Here is a 12343-nt window from a genome sequence, read left to right on the forward strand (position 1 = left end):
ACGTTAACGTCACAGTCATCTGAAGAACGAACCCAGACCTTGTTGTTTTTATTAATTGCATTACCAAATGGGTATCAAATAAACAGTAAGCATTGGTAACACAACTTCCAAAGTTACAGTAAAATAAAAAGGACCCTGACCCGGACAATACACAATCCAACATGTTCAACAGAAGAGAATCAGTTATATTGTTTGTACACATGGTACTTTAAATATATATATGTTTGTTTAAGGTGTCCAGGTGATGCAGACAGGCTGGACCAGAGAGTGAGAAACAGAACTGGACTCCTCACAGCAGTGAACTTCAGCACAGGTACAAAGACTCTATTGTTCATACTGTACAAAGAATCAAGAAAGATATTGGTTTAAATCAGGGGTTCCCAAACTTTTTCAGCATGAGACCCAAAACAGAAATGTTGTGGTCCTAAGGGTCCCAAGCTCAAAAAATATCATGATTTTCCATAATATCTACAGTTATAAACAAAGAATGCAACACACCATGAATTTAAAATGTAAATGAAAATATTTATTTAATTATAAAAGTGCATCGCAGCAATTAGGTTTCTCACAATAACAACCTTCCCTTTGAGCTTGCCCAGAAAAAATAAGGATCAAAGCAGAAAGACGAAACATGAGACGTGCAGTCAAGTATATACAGTACAAATCAAATTTTTATTATAAAATTATCAAAAGTGCAATATTAAGTTTGTCGCTAGCTCAAAAACTATGTCCACACCATTTTAAACTATTTTAAATGAACAAAGAACAAACATGTTGTAAACAGAAAGGGACAAAACACTAACTATATGAAGTGCAGTCAAGTGTATACAGTACATCGAAGGTGAAACCACATTTAAATTATCAGAAGTGCAACATTAAGTTTGTCACTAGATCAAAAACTATGTACACACATTTTTGAAACACTTTTAAATGAACAGAGCTGTTGTAAAACACTGAGAGAGAGACAAAGAAACTCCAACACTTGGCAACTGATTAACTTTTTTTTTATGGAGGCTGACTTGATAGGATGCCCTCATTGTCCCTCTGTTCCCTTTGAATGCCTGGAAATAACAGAGAAGGTATTATCATTAACAATGCTGGGTTATTGGGTGATTTTTAACCCCAGCCGGTGTACGAATGTGGACCTGGTAACCGCATTTATAACGCATTACATTACATTAGACGCTTTTATCCAAAGCGACTTACATACTCAATACTGTGGAGAATCCCCACAGAGGGATTTTGACACGGTTGTTGCAAAAAGATCCAAGCGCGCACAGAAGAAATCGGAGAGCAGAAATTTCACGAGCGCACAGAAACAGCCTGAGTGCGAGGAGAAGGTTTTAAGCTGGAACACAGGAAATCTGAAAGCAGAAATATATCTGAGTGCAAGCGTACAGTTTGAGCAGAAGCAGAGCAAATCTAAGCGCAAGCAGGCACTATTTGAGTGTGAGGACAGGGTTTGAGGGAAATAAATACATATTCTGAACGTGAAATCAATAAAGTATGCTCTCAAATTTGCATGCTCTTGAATAAAGATAGGGAATAACCCCCATATGTATTCCAATGTGCATCACACTGCAGCAGTCACGTCCGTGCGGCTGATACTTTCTCTCGCTTTCCTTCTCATACTGCCGGTCACTTTCCCTCTAATCTACAGATGTAGCGATTCATTTCAGACAGTTTGAAACGCGAGGGCCGTGATTGGTACGTGATCTGCCCTCGCTCAAGGGAAAACCTCCAGCTTGACTTGAGACCGCCCCCGTGATAGATAAATGTAATTATAATGAAGCCAGCTGCAATGGATCATTGATCCACCAGGAGGTGCAGTGGGGTTCCACACTGGAGCTCATGTGAAATAAAGTCAGATACAGTACGCTGGATGTACAGCTGAACTTTGTTAAGATCCATATGTCACGGATATCATATTCTGTGCTAAATAAGAGACATGTAATCATTTACAAAACATCTCCATGTTATTTAACAAAATAATGTTGTTTCGTCGAAAAAAACGAACAGGAGGAAATGCAGCCCGGCTCTCGATTTTTAATCCTAATTTAATCATCATCTTCACCACGATAATTTATGTTTATGTTCGCCGAATTGACATAAAATCACTGACACATATGAATATACTGTATTCAACTTCATTAAAACGTTATTAACGTGCCTAAACTCAGTAATTCACTAAAAGTATTTATATTTTAATGGAGCCTCGTTTGCAGATCAGGATCCCAAAGCGTGGCGGAGGGATCCTGATCTGGATGACGGGTGCTATTTTCCCCATAAGGAACAAGTCGCTGCAAATTATCCCGCTTATTACATGGCCACATTCTCAACAAAGTAACAACATGACTCCCAGTATTAATTGAAATGCTTTTATGGATTTAGAAAATGTTTTTATTGATTTAAAAAATAGTTGTATTGATTTAAATTGACATGCATCCGCTAAGAAAAATAGTCCGTTGTTACCGTTTTTTAAACATTCTGAATGAAACGGCAGCTCTCAGCTGTGTATTTACACAACTAATGGCCCATCAACCACAGCTCTCTCCCCCCCGCTCCCCCCCTGATCTTTCTTCTCCAGCAGCTAAATTAACAGTAGGTTACTCTGAGTGACCATAGACTGTATGTGACAAGTTTACAGTTAGTGACGTAACAACACCATAAAAGCTGGTGGGTTGAAAGCAACACGGGAGTTAAAAATAACTAGAATAATTGTGATTCATTTATTGTGGCTTTTATGTTTTTATGTATAAAATGTTATGTAATTCAGGCTTATAGTTCACCCTTCTCTAAAAGCCTTCAACAATGACAATATTAATAGTAATTTAATAAATCCTTCCAACACACATTGTAAAAAATAGCCTACTGTAAGTTAAGAAATCATTTCAATATTTACATCTTCTGATGTAACAACAATAACATTATAAATAGTAACATAGCTGAACATGGTATTGCACATTTAGCTTTGAGTGTTACTGACCTGAGATGTTTTTATTACATGAATTAAGGTGACTGAGGCTTTTTAACATACAGGGATGCAAACTCATCAGGTATGAAAAAGGTGACAAGGATCCGAGCCCCCGGCTCCCCCACCCCACGGAATATCGGCTTTAAAATGAGGAATAACAGAGGATATTAGCAGAACAACTAAAGCAACAGTGTTAATAATAACAGAAACGCCAAAGAGTCACATCTAATAGAAATATATAAAAGCATTTATTTTAAATTGTGTAGCAGTCAGTTTATAATTTTGGCAGCACTGTTGAGCATTTTAAAAATGTATTTTCATGCCTCTGTGCAAGGCTTAGTCTTTCTATCTTTATAGCCACATGGTGTAAAGCAGTGGTCGCCAACCAGTCTATCACGATCGACCGGTCGATCGTGAGTATGGTGCGGGTAGATCGCGGACCGTAAAAAAAAAAGTAACAAAATTAAATTAAAATAATAATGTTTGAAAAATACGTTTTTAGATGTAAACCTATCATCCACCACCCCGTTAGCAGGTGCCACTTGATTGACGTATATTTGAGACACCTCAATAATATAATACATTAACCGTGCTTTATGTGAACCTCATCATGACACAAGAGACGACGGCAGGTCTGTAATTTCCCGTGTTCAGTGAACGCAACCGAGGCAACACACCAGACCAATCAGAGAGTTGCATGGAAATACACGTGTGCTTGTGTCATTCAAGCTCGGCTCTGTGTGTGTGTGGCGATAGCGCATTTAGTGTGATAGAGAGGGAGTGAGGGAGAGAGAGGGACCGGTGCTAGCATGGACCGTGATGTTAGCATCTGGTTAGCTAGCTGCACTAACGGACATACGGACATAAGGAGCTGTTTGCACAACAAGCTGGAGGAGAGTCCTCTCCTGTCAGACTGAGGGGCTCAGGTGAGCTAAAGGACTCTTGAGTGTTTAGAACAGTTTTGTCACAAATTATTCAAAAGATTATTTCCGCGGCACACCTTGATATGATCATTATAGTTATACAAACAATAAGAGAATAAATGAAAAACAGGTATGAAATAGCCTATTATATGGCAGTAAAACAAGAATACAGTTTAATGTGATTTGTAAAATATCCATAAAGAAAAAGAAAATCTGTTTACAGTTCTGTTTCATATGGGTGCTGAGAGAGGTATCCATAGATCTCTTCATGTTGCTCTCAAAGTGCACAGGATTGATGCTTTCAACTTCAATATTTAAAAAAAAATCTTGAGGAGGTGAGTTCTGCCCCCCAATAGCACTTTATCCCTGCCTATATGCCGTGAGCTGATTATGGAGCCTTCATTGTAAGAGTAATTCAGATGCAATTAGCCTATATAAAAGGCCTCAAATTGGAAGCATTGTCTGGGCCGTCTTTTCCACTCAATTCTGCAATAGGTAGATCTCGCCTGTCACCTAGGCCGAGGTCGGTGATCTTGGGCTTAAAAAGGTTGGTGACCACTGGTGTAAAGTAACTAAGTTCATAAACTGAGCAAGTACTATACTTGGGCACAATTTTGAGATACTTGTACTTTATTTAAGTATTTCAATGTTTTGCTACTTTGTTCTTCTACCCCACTACAGTTCAGAGTTACATGGTGTACTTCTACTCCACTACATGTATTTAATACCTTTAGTTACTTTACACATGTGGATGAATGATGTGAAATATAAACAAGTGTTAAATCAGACTTTAGTTCCACCTGGAGCAGATCCACAAGCTACCCTGCAGTATACAAAGTCATTCAAACTAGCTGCACCTTTACCAGCTTTGAGAACACTTTCATGATCAATCATTATAAAACCTATCATATATTATTCTGAAATGGACCAATCTGCACAATGACTACTTTTACTGTCACTACTTTCACTATATTTTGATGAGAATACTTTTCTACTTTTACTTGAGGAACATTTTTGAATGCAGGACTTTTACTGTAACAGAGTATTCCAACACTCTGGTACTTCTACTTTTACTCAAGTACAAGATCTGAGTACTTTTACTTTTACTCAAGTACAAGATCTGAGTACTTCTCCTTTTACTCAAGTACAAGACTGGAGTGCTTCTACATTTACTCAAGTACAAGATCTATGTGCTTCTACTTTTACTCAAGTACAAGATCTGAGTACTTTTACTTTTACTCAAGTACAAGATCTGAGTACTTCTCCTTTTACTCAAGTACAAGATCTGTGTGCTTCTACCTTTACTCAAGTACAAGATCTATGTGCTTCTACTTTTACTCAAGTACAAGATCTGAGTACTTTTACTTTTACTCAAGTACAAGATCTGAGTACTTCTCCTTTTACTCAAGTACAAGATCTGTGTGCTTCTACCTTTACTCAAGTACAAGATCTATGTGCTTCTACTTTTACTCAAGTACAAGATCTGAGTACTTCTATTTTAACTCAAGTACAATATATATATATACTTATACCACCTATGTTTATAGCCTATGAAAAAAACTATTAGAAATAGAAGGCTAAAGCTAACGTTAGCAGATAGTGACAATGTAGGCTAGCTAGCTAGCTAGCTCAACGATTCCTTAAATAATATTGCCACAGAAAAACTTTTCAGTTCACATCACGCTCTGCCGCTCCAACAGGGAGCTCTGCTCTGAACACCTGAACGGCCCGTTCTAACAGCTGTTCACCAGCGGTCCAGTCTGTGCCACAGTGACTCCGGACGCACAGTTAATATTAACGAACGCACCCGTAGGTAATGTAGCTGCTGAAGCTAGACCATCATGTCGGAGCAGCAGAGCCTTATTATACATCCATGAGCAGAGCCGACAGGCAAGAAGACTTGAGCACACAGCTCGCACTTCATTATAATATATATAAAAAAGAACACCATGCGTGTCAAGATGGCACATAACAGCTCACGGCCGCAGATTACTCCGGGTCCCAGACCCCCCCATACCCCAAAAATATTTTTAGTGCAGATCTACATGAATCACACAAATGACCTATTTTGGATTCAAAACGGCGAATCTCGCCGAAAGGTGACAAGTTTGCATCACTGAACATAGACAGAGCACAACTGAAACATAACATCTGAAACGATGTAACAACATAATACCCTTGTGGGGATGCAGCTTGGGATGTGAGGAGTGAGGGACACGGCTTAGAACGGGCGTGTCGCCTGGCAGGACAGGAGAGTGTGTGCACCAGTCTGCCTTGATCTATGAATTCATGTCCGTGACACTCACTGCTGCCCACAGGTGTTTTATAGAAGGAAAACCTCCTTCACTTCATGAAAGTGTTTTAACCACACACACCTCTACACACACATGACGGGTGTTATTTTCCCCATAAGGAACAAGTCGCTGCAAATTATCCCGCTTATTACATGGCCACATTCTCAACAAAGTAACGACATGACTCCCAATATTAATTTAAATGCTTTTATGGATTTAGATTTTTTTTTTATTGATTTAAAAAATAGTTGTATGTATTGATTTAAATTGACATGCATCCGCTAAGAAAAATAGTCCGTCGTTACAGTTTTTTAAACAGTCTGAATGAAACGGCAGCTCTCAGCTGTGTATTTACACAACTAATGGCCCATCAACCACAGCTCTCTCCCCCCCTACCCCCTGATCTTTCTTCTCCAGCAGCTAAATTAACTGTAGGTTACTCTGAGTGACAAGCTTACAGTTAGACACAACACTGTCATTGCAAGTGACCCTCAGTTCGTTGACTTTTATGTTCAACTGCTAAATTCGTTACTGATAAAAAAGGTCTTCTACTGTACCTAATTACCTTAACACTAGAACCGCCAGAGGTTTTTGTATAGGCCTACCTAAACCTGTCAAATCCCGCTATTAGAATGCAATTTTTAACAACATAGGGTGCTACATAACACACTTTCAGGAAAAGTCACGGACTGGGAGACTTTAATATTTTATTGAAAAAAAGTTACATTGCACACACACAACACACATCACACAAATTGACCCGATTGGCGGTTCTAGTGTTAAATAAACTCACTAATTAATGAAACCAGTTCAATACGCATTATTCTTATTCTTATCATTCTTTATGAGCGCTGAAGTAGTCTTAAAATCAGATCTGTTTTTTAAATGAAATCTGACGGCAGGCAGTTAGCTCTGATCACCTATGATAAATGCGCCACACCTAATCTGGCCATTCAGCCACAGAGGTCCCTCTATACAAATCAAACTGTAGACGGTGTGAAAGCACCTATTGTTTTAAATAATGGTCGGAATGTGACCTGTGAGCCTTCTGAATTACCGTGGGACAGACCGCACATTCTAAACTAAAAATGTTCAATCAATAAAGTAACATCTTATCTTATCTTATCTTAATAATATCTTCATATTAATAATAATAATAAATCATACAGTATGTGTCCGAATAGGGAGCAAGAGGAAGCAAACACAAAAATATACAAAAAATATACTGCATATTAAAGCAAACGATTGTAAAGGTAAAAGTATGAGCATAACAAATAAAGAAGTGTAATGTAAACATTTACATTATAATTATGATTATTTAATATATAAAGACTATATATTATTGAATTACAAGATTAGATATACTTTAGTTGATCTAAAATATTGATGTGTTCAAATGCTCTTCAAAACACAACTGAAAGTCCATGAAACTTGTCTTTCTGTATTTGTGAATGAAGCGCCATCTCCTGGTTAAAACCTGAAATTGAAAATCTGGCAACGCCCTCTTGGAAAATAGTGGGAGTGCTTAACATTCCTCAATACTGGTCTTAGGCAGGTCGTAGGCAGGAAGCTGTAAGCTGGAGTCTGAAATTCATTGCTACTTCTGTACCTGTGGTTATTGTTTCTCTGTTTTTCTCGCGGCCGTTTTAAAAACATTTCAGGCTCATAAAAGTTGAAACACCGCTCGATGCCGCTGCAGAATGTAGTGGACTCGCGGGAGCGAGTAGGGGACGCGCGAGAGCGCGCAGCTGGCAGTCCGCTCCGGGGCTCAGTCAGCATTTCATCCAACTTTGCATTAACGAAACAATTTCACAACAGACCCTAACAAACTCACAAACACACAAAACAAATCATTAAAATGAGTGACTTACTTTTCTGCCGTCGAAAACATTTCTTCTTGAAAGACTCTTCTTTGCAGATGAAAAAATCCTTCGATTTGTCCCGATGCAGAGGATGTTTTGTTTGGAGATGCCGGTCCAATTTATTCATTTTCAAGCTTTTGTTACTGAGCACCTCTCCACATAAAACACACTGAGGCCGCTCCTCTCCATTTCTAACAGCTTTTGTGAAGCCAACGTTTAAAACTCCTCTTTGTATCATCTTTTTGCCATCATGTACTATCGGGATTAATCAACAGACAATAAACAGACAGCGCGAAAACTTTCGAGGGGGACGCGTCAGAGCTGATACAAATACTATCTTTTATTTTTAGTTTATTTGTATTTAGAAAATTAAATCATTCAATATACAATGCTATATTGCATAATTTCATTTTCAAAATAAAATAAAAAAATTATAAAAAGATTGTATTTGCAACGCAGCCATCAGCTCTGACGCTGTGTGTGTGTAGCAATGCATTTAACTGCGACCCAATCAAAAGGTCGCGACCCTGAGTTTGGGAAAGGCTGGTTTAAATGAATGAAGTATTGACTTTAATACACTGATATACATTCTATTATGATTAAACAATACTAAATCACCTACACATCAGTGAAGTTGAGGGGGTTTTCCATGCAAAAAGTTACATTTAGATGTTAACAAGCAATATGATTTTGTCAGCTTTCTAATTTAATGTATTGAACGCAAAGATATTTAACACATAGTGAGAACTGCTACTATTTATCTCTGAATGTTGTCTGTAAAAAACGTGGTAAAAGTTATTCTTTCAGTGAGACAACAGAGCAAGCTTCTACAGTTGCACTACGTTTTGATAACATTTAAATATTATTTTGATAATAACATATATTTCAATGTTGATGAACTTCATACTGTTCATTCATAATCTGATTGTCTTTGTAGCTCACTGTTGAAATAAAAATAAAACATTACAATTAAAAAATAATTATATCTACAGCCCCTAAACACACAAACACACCGCTTTCATAAATAACACACTTGTTCTGCAATAATTTTTTTTATGTTTCCTGTAATTTTTGTTCGGAAAGGACATGCCTGAAAGACACGATATTTTCTACTTCTCTGAGGGTCAAGAAGAACATCCAAGAGGAACATTAAAAGCTGATGCTATGAGATTTTAAGACCAGTACACTAAGAAACTACTTTTATTGTAAAAACAGTCAGCTGATCGAATGAACCTATTTCCACATCTACACTCCATCAGCTGATTATTTCTATTTGCCTCACTTTATGAGCTTCACATCACTTGTGCCTTGTACCGCAGAGTTTGCAACGTCACAAATAAATGGGGCCAACCTTCAGTCAGATGTGAATGTGTAATCTAACATTTTCAGTAAGAATAATGGACAAAAGGAGTGCAAATACAAATACAATTTATTGAAATGTGAACCAAAAGTTAATCAAACATGTTTTAAATAAAAAGCACAAATGGACAGAAGGTGTAAACCTATTAAATGTATAAGTAAACACATTTAGTCAAATAAAGTGACAAACTAGCCCTGTGCAGTTGGTATCAGCTTTGCCCAGCATGTGCTCCTCCATCAGTCCTCTCCAAACCAACAGACAGGACGTCCATCACACGGAGGTTTCTCCCTGAAGTCTCTGCAGCTCTCTGAACACCACGCTGTCTCAATCCATCCACACTGAATATGAGAGGGGGGAAATGAAAATAATAAATGCTTTAGACAATAAGAAACATAATGTTGACTGTTGAGTTGCTCAATTTTTTTAGATTGTCAATACTATTACTGTATAACTAATATATCAGGTTAAGAGGAACATTCAAATAAAGATTGGTCTTTAAATACATGTTGTCTTTTGAATTGTTTGTCTAAAGTCAAGGATCTAGAACTGGTACTTAGTTTTAATGATACAGTCTGGTTATTATGCTGTTTGGAAGAGGCCTCACAGGTAAGAGCACTAACTAGCTACCATCACATGTACCTTAGCTTGACTTAAATGTATAATTAAGTGATATCAAAATATAAATAACTAATGTCATGCAAACATATTAATATTTACTTGATTCAAGTGTTGAATTTAGCACAATTGCATACAAACGTTAAGGGATTTTAAGATTCTGAAGTATTATGCTAAAAACTCAATAACTTAGATTATTATTTATAGTTTTGCTGAATAGTTTCATGTCCGCTTACTTTAGAAACGTAAAACGCCACGGCAGTGTGCAGATGGGGAGCATGTTAGCTTAGCTTGGTAGCTTCAGCTAGCTCTGGAACTTTCAGCTCGGTGGCAGCAGGTCCCGCCTCTTTGCCCTTATTTGGAGTAGGCAGGAGTTGAACTCTGACGTCAGTGTCGAGCCGTTAGTGGCCGACTCCGCCTACTAAGGGCTTCTCTGCAACTCTGCAGAATCCTATGGGTGACGTCACGGACCCTACGTCCATTTATATATACAGTCTATGGTTAGGCCCCGTTCCTCGCACACAGAGAGACACAGGGAGATTGCTCTTCTGGAGTGAAGAGAGCAGAAATAATGATATTGCAAGTTAAAAACGTAAGATGCATTTTGACAAGACGGACAATTGGGGGGAAATACCCTGCATTTTGAATGTCCGATAGTCCACCATTAACACCTTTGTCCCATCTCGTCCCATCAACGAAAACTAAATATACATTTCTTCAAAGTTTTTGTTATCAAGAATCTATTTTTAGCTCGTCATCGTCTCGTCTTAGCCATGTAAAAAAGGTCGTTGACGAACATTTTTCGTCATAGTTTTCGTTGACGAAATTAACACTGATTCACACACTGGTTGGTCATGGTGGGAGAAACCAAATGCTCTCAAAAGTAAGAAGAAAATACTGGATCATCAAAGCCAATTCAGCTGCGAGAAAGATCACTCAGGATTGCGTACTATGCAGGCGATGGCATGGCACTACAATGAAACAAAAATGGCGGACTTACCTCTAAACCGCGTAACACCTGACCTGCCACCCTTCACCAATATTGGTTTGGAATACTTTGTCCCAATTGAAGTAAAGAGGGCCCGCAGCCAAAGTGAAGAGGTATGGAGCCTCGTTTACCTTCCTTGCCTGTAGAGCTGTACACCTGGAGATGGCCTACTCTCTTGATACCAACTCCTGTATCTCAGCACTCAGGAGGTTTATCTGCAGGCGAGGCCAAGTAAAGGAGATCATCCCCGATAATGGAACAAATTTAGTTGGAACCAAAAGAGAACTTCGAGAAGCACTTGCCCTACTCAATCTGAATAAGATTCAGCATACGTTACAAGCTGAGGGTATAAAGTGGACATTCAACCCTCCTTACGGTTCTCATCATGGAGGTGTATGGGAGCGCCTCATCCGAATCATTAAAAAAAATCCTCCACTCAGTCACAAAGGAACAAGCCCTGGACGATGAAAGTCTCCAAATGGCTCTGTGCGAAGTGGAGGTGATCATGAATGACCGTCCCACTACCCTGGTATCTAAAGATACAAAAGACCCGGAACTGCTTACACCAAACCATCTGCTTCAGTTGAAAGGAATGCCCACATTTTCCCCTGGAATTTTTGAGAAAAATGACATCTACTCCAGGAGAAGATGGAGACAAGTCCAGTATATATCGGACCTCTCCTGAAGCGCTGGACACAGGAGTATCTTTCATTGATTGATGCAGGAAAGACAGAAATGGAACAAGGTCAAGAGAAATCTGAAGCCTGGAGACATAGTGCTGATAGTGGATGAAAGCTCACCTCGAAACTCCTGGCCATTGGGACGCATAACGGAAACCTTACCAGACAAAAATGGATTTGTATGCCATGTCAAGGTCAAGACAAAAAATGGCACCTTGGAAAGGCCGATTACAAAGCTGTGTCTGTTGAGAGATATGGCCTGAGAACACAGACATGACAGACCTGACATACTGAACCACCCCTTAACCTACCAGTCTTATTTTACACTTTTTTTGACTAAAGGTAGGCTAGAATCTAAAAGATTTAAAAGCTTAAAATGATTACTCAAATATGGAATTAAATGTTTATTTTCAGTTTTTATTGGAAAATGATTTAAAATGTTTTGTTAAACACGATTATGAAAATGCATTTATTTTCTGAATACTTGCCATCGGAAAGACGCTTTCAAAAAACAAAAACGGGGACTATTTTTTTTTAAATCCTTCTTTGATGAACTTTGAACTTTTTTTTTTTTTTTACTCTTGACCAATTTACCATTGAAAGATTTTTTTTTTATGAAGGATTAAGAATGGACACTGTATAATCTT

At 38.2% G+C, this 12343-nt stretch overlaps 1 protein-coding gene across 1 annotated transcript in view; it reads left to right on the forward strand.

The window, feature by feature from the left end:
* The first annotated feature begins 263 nt into the window (after positions 1-263).
* Positions 264-12343, forward strand: part of LOC307046247 (alcohol dehydrogenase class-3 chain L) — a 50739-nt gene continuing 38659 nt past the window's right edge. The window contains exon 1 of the mRNA XM_079692558.1: positions 264-313. The gene's annotated coding sequence lies outside the window, so the exon portion shown is untranslated. The remainder of the gene's footprint in view (positions 314-12343) is intronic.

Source organism: Notothenia rossii, assembly GCF_949606895.1.
Source record: "Notothenia rossii genome assembly, chromosome: 7".
In the NCBI taxonomy this organism is placed as follows: Eukaryota; Metazoa; Chordata; class Actinopteri; order Perciformes; family Nototheniidae; genus Notothenia; species Notothenia rossii.